The sequence below is a fragment of the Cottoperca gobio genome, chromosome 11, assembly GCF_900634415.1.
Source record: "Cottoperca gobio chromosome 11, fCotGob3.1, whole genome shotgun sequence".
NCBI lineage: Eukaryota > Metazoa > Chordata > Actinopteri > Perciformes > Bovichtidae > Cottoperca > Cottoperca gobio.
The window spans coordinates 1,529,157-1,539,734 of record NC_041365.1 but is presented as its reverse complement, the minus strand read 5'-3'; the positions used below and the strand labels follow the sequence as shown (position 1 = coordinate 1,539,734).

The following is a 10,578-nucleotide window of genomic DNA, read 5'->3' as shown; positions in this document are numbered from 1 at the left end:
ATTTTATTTTAGTCTTAAAATCTGCACCTGAAACTGTTATGAGATGTACAAAATACAAAATTGATGTGATTATTCTACATTTAAGATCTGAAACTGACCATTGTACATACTGGGAAGACGCAGCCTAATATAAGAGACAAACAAAAGAGTATGTACAAACGGAATACAACATTTTAATCCTGAAGTGATGAGGTGATCAGTTATGGTGCAGCCCCAGAGCATATCTTTGGTTTGAACATTAAAGATTTGCATTATTGCCATTGCCACACAGCTGTTCATGCAGAGGACTGAATAAAATGGTATGTATGATGCATTCAGGTAATTTTCTGGTATACATACAAATACTCAAATATAATAGATGCCTAAAATGCAAAAGAGAATATTTGACATTCTGTTTTGTGTTCAGAGATTAAATTTATATAATCAAGTACCTGTACAGCTGTAGCCTGTAAGACCAGGGTCCACAGAACGTGTACAGTATTCTGTTCGCCAAGGCGATTCATATGATGAAGTTCAATGTTTTGTACTTCCTCGGACACCGCACCAGCCTTGAAACGTTACAGCACTTTCTGAGTTATTAAAAGAACAAAACCACGGACATATTTCTGAAATTTTATTTATGCATTTTGAGGAAAACACTTCTAATAATAAATTATCTCATTACCCTTGTTGTATGTGTTATACGAGTTGTGATGTAGTTTAATATCTTTATTTGGAATTCATAATTTGAGAGGATGCAATGCAAAGGAAATCTACTTCACACAGATTTGGAGCTAGTCCTAGTGTTACAAGTAATGAATCCCCATTACATCAGACATGAGAGTATGAAACACTATTTAAAATGACTGAACTCTTCAGGTGAAAGCCTGAGAAGACGTGAGGGGTGAGGGTGCGACCCTGGTGTTGGGAAGTAGCCGGTCCCTAGATTTCGGCGGCCTGATTCACAACACCAGCTGTCCCGCCCCACCGAGCCAGCAGATGGCGTCCTGATGGTGGAAGAGTTTTTCATTTTGGAAAGAAGTGAAATGGTTCCATCTCATTGCGTCCTCCCCGGGGGCAGCGTCAGCTCTCCCTTCTCCTCTCTCTCCTAATCTTCGCTACATCTGTGACAACTGCGAAAAGAAAAACATGCAAATTAGATTCAGAGGAAACCGTTCGAGGTGAGGAGAGAGAGACACTGAGGGAACTTTCTCTGGGTTCCTCTCGTTGACTTCTCATCATAAATCCAGACATGAGGGATCCTGGGAGTCTCTGCCCCACCTCTCTACACCTGACAGGCATTAGACCACCCCGTGCTTCAGCACTCCACAGCTCCAACAACATCGTCTATGCAAATTTTATAATCACACCACAGAAATGAGGGATGTGCGTGTACGTACAGTGAAGAGGGATATAAGCTTTTACTTAGCATATGAAATGAGTTGGGATTAGAATGAGATAAAGAGCAGAGTGAGGAGCAGAGGGAGTGTTACGGGAGAGGTCACTCATAATTTTGCTTCTATGGAGCACTTTAAATCTTTTTGACTGCTCACAAGCTCAACAGAGTGATAAAAGAACGCAGGCAGTTTCACTAATAATTGTGCACTTCAAATGAAAATGTAGTGGAATATCAGCATAATAAAAGGACATAAAAATCACAATAATCTCTTTATTGGAGAGGAAGAATCACCTATCAACCCCGTGAGCCCAGACCAGTCAGGTTAATATCTACAAATCATTAAATCTTTTGATTTCAGGCACTTAACTGATGCTCATTTCTAGAACACGTGAGGGTTCATAGTCTTGTTCTGGGACAGACTAAGAGCTGGAAGTCTGTTAATGGTTGCAGCTAACTGCTATCATCATTATCTGTTATTCTTTTGATTATTTTCTCAATTAATAATTAAATGCTTAGTCTCTACAATGTCAGAAAAAGGAGAGAATATCACAAAACAAAGCTAGAACTAAGTTAGGTTCAACATTTGAATTTGAAAAATTGGACTTTTCTACTAGGGAAAGCTAACTTCTACATCCTGAACATTGTGTTCAAAGCAGCGTTCTTTAAGTGGATATTTGGTAAAAAGAATAGACTAAAAAGGCCATCACTAACATAGTTACATGTTGACAGAGACACATTAGGGGTTAAGTGAAAATACAGCAATGCTCTCAGTAGGTGATAGGAGAAATATATCAATTTCCTCTAAGCGTGCATCGGACAGAGAAATATGTGTATATAAGATGTGTGCAAGAAATGGTGCTTTCCTTTGTCTGCTCTGCCTCTGTTTGGCATGCAAAGCACTGTAGGTGCACAGCAGTTGTTCTACCTCTCACTTGTCTCCCCATGTGTGGCTGTCCACCGAGAAAAACCTCACTAGAGAAAAAGTATGTTTTTTAAAATGATGAATCATTTGAGACATCGAGACATTGAGACGGCCCCTTCTGCAGACAATTCAGGCATATGCACATCACCGTAAAAAAAAAAAAAAAAAAGATCCACTATTGTGCGTATATATATTTATATATTATATTATATTGCAGGGAAATATTTGACCAATGTGCATCCATTTTAGCAGGAAAGCGTGTGAATGCATTTCCATTTCATGTGAATGGATTTAAAATGTGTGCCGCGTGTTGTCACCAAAATGGCAGGATGGTGCATATGTGTTTTCAAGTGGAAAACGCTGCATTTAAAATCTGATTTATTGAACTCGGACTGAGAAACGAATACATATTTAAAGGTTGTTGGTGGAGACATTTCATGGGTAGGAGATTGTAAATTAGGAGTTAAGGTTCAGACTCCTAACAGAGAGCATACAACATTAAATGTGTGAGCATTGTTAAATGTAAGCAACCCTTCATTTAAACTGTTGTTCCACTGCTTTGAGTAACCCAGTCTTAATACCAGACATTAGACTGCAGGGGAGGGACTATAAGGATCTGTGCGTTCACGTCTACTTCTTTGTCTTTCACTGGACCGGTGTGAAGCTGACGGGAACGCGAGCAGCAGCTGAATTCCTTTAAATAGCCCTGCCTGCCTCATTATATGGTTGCTATGGCAGCCAGCCCCTCGTTTCAAGATAACGTCCACATGCTTCGAAAAACCTCCTCCACCTGAACACTATGGATCCACGCCGCTGCTTCGGGTAAGAGGAGACTTGCTGAAGCGATGCAGGCACTTAACGGCACGTATGAATAATGTTTTGTGTGTCTACACGTCTGCAGGTGGGCTAAAAAATGTTTTATTTATATATGTGCAATATGCATTTGTGTATGAGATCAATCCGCTGTCATCGCAGCTTCCCTTAGTGGGGGATTGGAAAAACAAAAAATGCACAAAAAAATAGTTTGAAGGATAAGAGGAAGAAGGAAATGTTAAGCAGGTAAAACAAGAATCTGAGACGAGATCAAAAGTGAGACGAGTGAACAGCTGGTACAAGAAATGGAGCGATACGGAGAGAAATGGAGGGTGAAAAAGAGGATGAATGATCCGTGACATTTTTGAGGGAATAAAGGAATTGAACTAAAGTTATAGATATGAGGGTATAATAGTAAATGCCATCTTTACAAAAATGTCTTTTTTGTTTTTTAGCTCATTCATCTCGCAGATCTTTTCTCCATCTCCTCCTCTCATTCCCAGCCCCCATCCTTTGTCCTGCTTCTGTCTCTCTTCAGTTTTTATCCAAGCTCTCAATTAGTCATATGTTTAGCTGAGGGTCAGACAGGACATTAAGGGTGCAGGATTGTAGGCAGCTGGTGTGTGCGCGAGGAGATCTACATGGATGTTCCTCTCGAGCTGACTTTGTCCTGAATCTCTCCCCTAAGTGCACTCAGGAAACTATTGTGAGGCTCAAAGGTGTGAAATTAATTACAGGGGGATAGAGAAAAGCAGACTTTCAGGGTTTCAGCAGGTTTCTTAAAGCCAATTTAAAAGAGCGTTTTAAGGCTACCTGGAAGTGAATTGAAGATTAATTTAACTAAAATATAGATTAAACCTGTCAAAACGGGGATATTACGGACTGAAAGAAAGTCAGAAAATGTAAAAAGGAAGTATTTAATGTCGATAAACTCACTGCGACCATTTGAAAACGAGGAAATCTACTGTCATCCATATTAAAAATGCACAAATAGTGGCATTAGCAATATTTCATATTTCATTTTAAATCACGCCATCAGTTACTATGATATGACGTCATTATTAAAAAATGCAATGTGGGTTTAAAATATGACACACGAGGCTTTAAATTTAATTAATTAAAACATTTCTAGACATTGCACACACTTGGAGAACATGTTCATTTTGCATTATTGAAAGATGTTTAGGAATAAAAAATTAAAAACATATTTTTAACTCACCTTAGAAAACCTATCTAAATCTCTGAGATGAGTTTAGTCCTCACACGCGTCCTCTTTTCTTTTTTTCCACGAAGCCTAAAAAAAAAAAAGGGAGACGAATCAGTACAGGGTAGTCATGAGAAAAATCCATACGCAGCTATTCGTGCTTTGAAATTATCTTAGTGAGAAAAGAAGTCTACAAAAGAGGAGAAGTCAAGAAGAAGTCGATAAAGATTAAACCCTCAATTTCCTCTTAAAAACACACGGGCAGGCTGATTGCATTTGAGAGAGTCGGGCGCGCCTCAGCATCTCCTAATGCGTCTGTAAATCGAGTTGGAAAATGACGACGTCTGTTGTCTGCTCTTGGGATGAAAGCCAGGGAGGCAAAAAGCTTTGCTGTGGTGAACATCCTCCCATACTCTGTGTTTTAGACCCCCACTATTAACCAGCAGACGTCCACTTGTGTCAATCATTCTCTTTTATTCGCATCACATCATGCTGAGACAGACAGAAACTAATTTCTTTGGATTTACTTTTCCCTTTTTTATGCGTCCGCCTCTTTCTGTGTCTTTTAATCAGAAGATAAATGACTGCGTTAGGAGAAATGAACAGCCTCCTACATTATTATGTGCATTAGCATTATCTGGAGTCACACACTGGAAGGTGTTAGCGAGTGCATAAATAGAAATGACTCTGTGGTTTGTGTCCATTATTAAAGGAGCTGGGGTGGTCAGCTTCGAGAGCAGCAGCGATAAGGATGCTGGCGGAGCATTTGCCAAGCATCCATTTCCTCGGGTCTAAAAGGCCCTTTGCCAAACACAGGTACACACACACACACACACACACACACACACACTTTGCTGTCCTCATGTTCCCTTTACTCAAAGTTGGACATCAATATCTGTCCAATTAAATGAGTTAACAAATCAAGTTTCTTTACTCCGGCCTTTCTAACATCGTCTCTTTGATAGTCTTATTTTGAAAATGTCGTTAGCGTATCGGTAAATACCAGAAGCTCTTTTAAAAGATACTAAATGGGCCTCTGGTCGCTCTGCTTACTGTAGCTTTCTGTTTTGATTATCCAGAACAATAGAGTATTTAAAATAAAACAAATCAAATAGAAGGGCGTTTAATGAGATTACGTTTTGTACTTTGATCATTTGTCTTTTAATGTTATTATTTAATTTTCACCAGGGAAGATGTCCGCCTTTAGCGGTCGACTGTATTTATAGATGTTAAACAAATAGCTCCATTATATCCATAGAGGAATAGTCGACAGAGTGTTAGAGAAAGAGAGCGAAGCATTATTCACTCCAATCGATAGCAAACTGCACAGTCTCGCACAATCTCACATTCACATACGTGCCCTCTCTCTCTCTCTCTCTCTCTCTCACACACACACACACACACACACACACACACACACTTTGCTGTCCTCATGTTCCCTTTACTCAAAGTTGGACATCAATATCTGTCCAATTAAATGAGTTAACAAATCAAGTTTCTTTACTCCGGCCTTTCTAACATCGTCTCTTTGATAGTCTTATTTTGAAAATGTCGTTAGCGTATCGGTAAATACCAGAAGCTCTTTTAAAAGATACTAAATGGGCCTCTGGTCGCTCTGCTTACTGTAGCTTTCTGTTTTGATTATCCAGAACAATAGAGTATTTAAAATAAAACAAATCAAATAGAAGGGCGTTTAATGAGATTACGTTTTGTACTTTGATCATTTGTCTTTTAATGTTATTATTTAATTTTCACCAGGGAAGATGTCCGCCTTTAGCGGTCGACTGTATTTATAGATGTTAAACAAATAGCTCCATTATATCCATAGAGGAATAGTCGACAGAGTGTTAGAGAAAGAGAGCGAAGCATTATTCACTCCAATCGATAGCAAACTGCACAGTCTCGCACAATCTCACATTCACATACGTGCCCTCTCTCTCTCTCTCTCTCTCTCTCACACACACACACACACACACACACACACACACACACACACACACACACACACCACGGTCTGCTGCGTGTGAACGTACAGCGGTGCGTTCCCTCTCCGCCGTCTTTCCTCTGTATCTCCAACGTCGGGCTGAACGTTGTGACCACGCTACAGCAAATTCATTAGAAACAGCAGCAGAGATTTTAATGTGTAAACTCGACCCGCCGCTGTCACATTCAAGCCTCTCTCTCTCTCTCTCTCACATGCGCACACAAGCCACACACCCACACAGCTGAGATAAGGCCCGAGCGCTGGTAGTCATTTAGTTCAGCTTTGTCTTTTTTACAGCTTCTCCCCTAATGAACTGCGGAAAATGCTAACACTTGCAGTATTTGGATTATTAGCAAAACGGCACAGCTTTAAATTAATCCAGCGATGCTTATAATCTGTGTGAGTCTAATACGAATGGGAGAAGAAGTGGGTATGTAAATAGGAGAATGCTGCTTATCTCGGTACAAAAGTGTGTGTGTGTCTGCATGTGTGGGGGTTTAAGAAGGCACCCACCTCTGAAAGCTGCTAAGATATTATATTGGCGACCTCAGAGGAGCCATTGCTTCCTTTGTGTCAAAGCATAAAGAAATACTCGCATGAATCAAACAAACTAAATTGCCATCACTCGATATCTCCTCTAAGATTACAATGAAACGTTTTTGTGCTACTCTAAAATGTCTCTTGACTTAAACGACTGACTGTTATAAATCAGGACCAATAGCAACGTTTAATCGCCCCCCCTTCTCTCTCCCTTTCCCTAATGTAATCTATTATTTGATTGTCTGGCCTTTGGTTTAAGTGCAGATCTATAAATTTACAAGTTCCTGCCTGATGCTTGCAGAAGATTTTGGCACAGAGGCGTGCCAGAGGCGCACTAACCCTGATGACTCCTGCAGGTTGCCAGTTCTGGGCAGGGCCGGCCTCGCTGGCTGGGCGGGCGGATGGACGGGTAGATAGCTGGATGGCTGGGCGGTCGGCTGGCTGCTGGGCTGGCGACGCAGAGAGCTGTAAAGAAACAACAAGGTCAGCTCTTTGGTAAAACACATTCAGCACCTTTGTGCTGGTCCGTGAAAATGCCGACGTTCTGAAGATGGTATTTCCAAAGCTGAATGCAGGAAACACAATCTTAAACTGTTACAGTAAGGCGAGTCGACATCATGCTTCCTACAGTCGAGGTATATCGAGGTTGGTAATTATGGATTAGCAAAGATCTCCTGTGAGCGGAGACTTCCCCCGACACAAAGCAGTCAGTAAAAAGGCAAAAAGCACATAGAGTTACAACAAACACACGGGCGCTGCTAACACACCTTAGACCTACACACTCGTCGGCCATCACAGACAGCCGGCTCGGCAGCCATTTTGCAAGGCTGCTCTGGAATGTTCAATTAGGGTAATTGTTGCTTACGCCATCATTTCTCTGCCTTACAGACATCATATACGCAACAAAGTACCATTTCATCTCACCTTATAGTATCCGAATTATAGAAAAAGAAAATACTGATTCTTTTGTCAGCGCAGAGGCCCCCGTAGTGTAGACCAGGACATGTATGACGGACAGCAGTTATTGTGCAGCCATGTGTGAACTCCACATGGCTGTGAATGTATGTACGATGCACGGCTCGTTGTAACATATGTGTGTGCGAGTGTGTGTGTGTGTGGGGGGGGGGGGGCACGCCCTACAGCTTGTCAGTGCTCACATAAAAGAGGAGGGGATGAGTGTGTGCATGTGAGCACAGAGAAAAAAAAGAGAGGAATTGAGAAGGGTGAGAAATGGAAGAGGAGGGAGAGGAGAGAAGGGCACTGAAACTGAAATGTACAGCTTGTTCTTGTCGCCGTCATTTTTACACACAGACGATGCAGTTTGGTCACCGGTGTCGGAGAAGCCATAGGCTAAAGATATAGATTACTCCGCTCTCATGATATATACAATATTCAGTGACTAGATAACGGCAGCCCACACCTGTCAGGCACCGTACTCCTTCATATTACAAAATATTTGTTTAAGGGATGCTGTCTCCGTCAAATATACAATTTCGCTTTTCCAATTTATTGCACATTTATTGGAAGGGCCCAGTGTCGCGGTAGGTGAATGTGTGACCTGTGCACTTGCATGTTCAGAGTTAAGAGCTCTGTAACCTAACTATGGTCTCACTCACACGGTACTCACCACAAAAAGGATCTGAAAAAAAAAGACTCTTCATTTCTTACATAACATTTGTGAATGAAGAATATTGTCTTCTTTGAATAAAGAATGAGGCAATTTAAGAGTTTGCCTAATAACGCATTTGTTAAACAAAAAAAAGCTTCGACTAGTCCTAAAATCTACATACTACAAACTACACTAGACTGCACCCTCGCGACAAAGATCCGCAATCACATGGGCAGGATTTAACAAAGGCCACATAAGGATAAGAGCACATCTATTACAGTAGTTGACACAAAGAGCAGATTGATAATTTAGTTTCATATGAACAGGGTTGGACCAGTCGAGCCTTGTGAGACGAAGGCTCCGCTCGTGCTGCATGACGGTGGAGAGTTGGGTTGGGTTGACGGCCGGCTGTCAAAAGGGGACAGGTTGAATAAGGGCGTCAGGGGCTGAGAGGGAGAGAGGACCGAGAACACGGCAGCGCAATGCGCACGTGTGATCTTCTGGAGACGGCTGCCACTTTACAGGACGAGCTCAGACATGATGATCAGACATACTGTACGCACATGCTTACGGAGGTGCCCTGCGCAGACGTGACCGTTCAACATATGAACCCTCCCCCTCCTTCCCCACCCACACACATACACTCGAGAGTATGACACAAGACTGCACATATGATCCGCCGCCCTTTGTCTGGGTTTATCGGTCAGTAATGGCCGGCACATTACGCACGTGCTCCCATTCTCTCACACATTCTCTCTCTCACACACGCACACACACAGTGATGACCCCTCCTCAGACACATGTGTTTTAACCTCATTCTTTATAGTATGTCTAGCACACATTACAGTAGTGTCATGACCGCCAACCAAACCCCCCCCCCCCCTCCTCCCAGACTCCGTGTCCTCAGAACACCCCCCCACCCCCACCCCCACCCACCGGGTGATCATCTGCTGTGACCGTGTCCTCCTATCACCGTGAGTCAGGAGAGTTCGACAGCGATGGGTGGGTGGGAAGGTGGGGGTGGGGGGAGGGGGGGCACCCTATCCGACTTATTTTTCCCGATCAGACGTGATTGCTGACGGAGAAAACTTTCACACTCATCAGTGGCGGTGTAAGCGGCGCTACAGCGCCAGACAGAGGGGACCCTTTGTCTCCCACCATCACACTGGGAGGTATGGCGAATGTTACACGCACATATACTGTACATTCTGGCATTGCTACAAAACACACACACACACACACACGCACACACACACACACACGCTGACAGCAACTACGCACACGCTCACACAATACACTATTAGTAGTGTTGAAACATTGGATGCAAAAGTATATACCCGCAAACTGGAGCACATCAACGGCTGCACACCTGTGTATGTAGAAATGTTTTAAACGTTTACACATCCCAATGTTTAAACAACGTGGAATCATCTCATTGTGCACATGTATAGCATGTGTGTCAAAATGTATACGTGTGTGAGTATGTGCGTGTCCTCAGACTCACCTGGCAGCATCCCTGGAGCTGGTTGTCGTGGTAATGCAGCCTCAACTGGGGTGGCAGAGATGTGACACCTGATGTCCCTCCTCCCTCACGCTCTCACTCTCTCTGCTGTAGTATAGGATCAGTAGCTACACCCTAGCACTGATAGAACAGGGGGAGACAGAGAGGAGGGGTTCTTATCGAGCCTCGCGGATCGTACCACCAGCCGTGCGCAGACAAGGGGACGCCGGGGGGGCAGAGCTGGTTGGGACGACCCTGATAACACGCCGTCGAGCTGCCTCCGAACCACCCTGTTGTCTGCGCTGAGATGGTCTCTCCCTGCTCCCGCTGCTCTGATTGGACGACGTGCTTCCTCCTTCATCAAAATGTAAAATTCCGAGACAGAGAGAGTAGTGCAGCTTTTGTGAGTGAGTGTGTGTGTGTGTGTGTGTGTGTGTGTGTGTGTGTGTGTGTGTGTGTGTGTGTGTGTGTGTGAGAAAAAAAGAGAGAGTGTGTGTGTGTGTCTGAGAGACAATGCAAGAGAAAAAATGTGTATACCTTGTGTGTATTTGAGAAATATTTGTCATGCAGACTAGTATGACTGCATGCATGCATGGGAGTGTGTGTGTGTGTGTGTGTGTGTGTGTG

At 42.9% G+C, this 10,578-nt stretch overlaps 1 long non-coding RNA gene across 1 annotated transcript; it reads right to left on the bottom strand.

Annotated features, from left to right (window-relative positions):
* Positions 1–693: 693 nt before the first annotated feature.
* Positions 694–10,258, bottom strand: LOC115015534 (uncharacterized). Its single transcript, XR_003833003.1, has 4 exons — positions 9,955–10,258; positions 7,181–7,306; positions 4,333–4,407; positions 694–1,112 (listed from the first exon to the last, which is right to left on the bottom strand). It is a non-coding gene; the product is annotated as an uncharacterized LOC115015534 (long non-coding RNA).
* Between the last annotated feature and the right edge of the window lie 320 nt (positions 10,259–10,578).